At 38.0% G+C, this 526-nt stretch overlaps 1 protein-coding gene across 1 annotated transcript in view; it reads right to left on the bottom strand.

The window, feature by feature from the left end:
- tbx2b (T-box transcription factor 2b) overlaps positions 1 to 526 on the bottom strand; it is an 8,736-nt gene that overhangs the window by 3,995 nt on the left and 4,215 nt on the right. The gene's annotated exons all lie outside the window — the stretch shown is intronic.

Genomic DNA, 526 nt, shown 5'->3' on the forward strand with positions numbered 1-526 from the left:
CCCTCCTTCTTACCCCCTCCTCACCTGGACACAAGCTCCAGTTCAACCCCAGTTTATAATAATGTCACATACAATTCTCCACTCAAACCCCCCCTGTGTTTATCAATCAAACATCTTGTTAAATCCAAACTACGGAGGCCGAGAGTGTCACTTTATTTAAAGAAAATTTTAAAAACTAAAAAAAAAATGTATATATATATATATATATATATATATATATATATATATAGGCTATATATATATATTTATATATATTTATATAGGACCTATCTGCCGCATCACAACCAAACACAACACACTCTGCTGTATTTATCCGCCTAATTGATTCACTGCTGGGGAAGGTAACAGCTCATTTGTAGCAGATAAAACACGCACACAAAATATCTGCTTCACACACAGATCCAGGCAAAACAGCAATTAAAACAAAAATCAAGTGGGACATGATGGGAGCCTCTGCAGGGAAATTAGGCGACCTAAAAAATCAGATTAAGTCTCCGGGGTTTGGTGGCGGTGGTGGGGGGAGGGG

Source organism: Seriola lalandi, unplaced genomic scaffold (genome assembly GCF_002814215.2).
Source record: "Seriola lalandi dorsalis isolate HSWRI2012SDOR001 ecotype SW California unplaced genomic scaffold, Sedor1 jcf7180002054646, whole genome shotgun sequence".
Classification (NCBI taxonomy): Eukaryota; Metazoa; Chordata; class Actinopteri; order Carangiformes; family Carangidae; genus Seriola; species Seriola lalandi.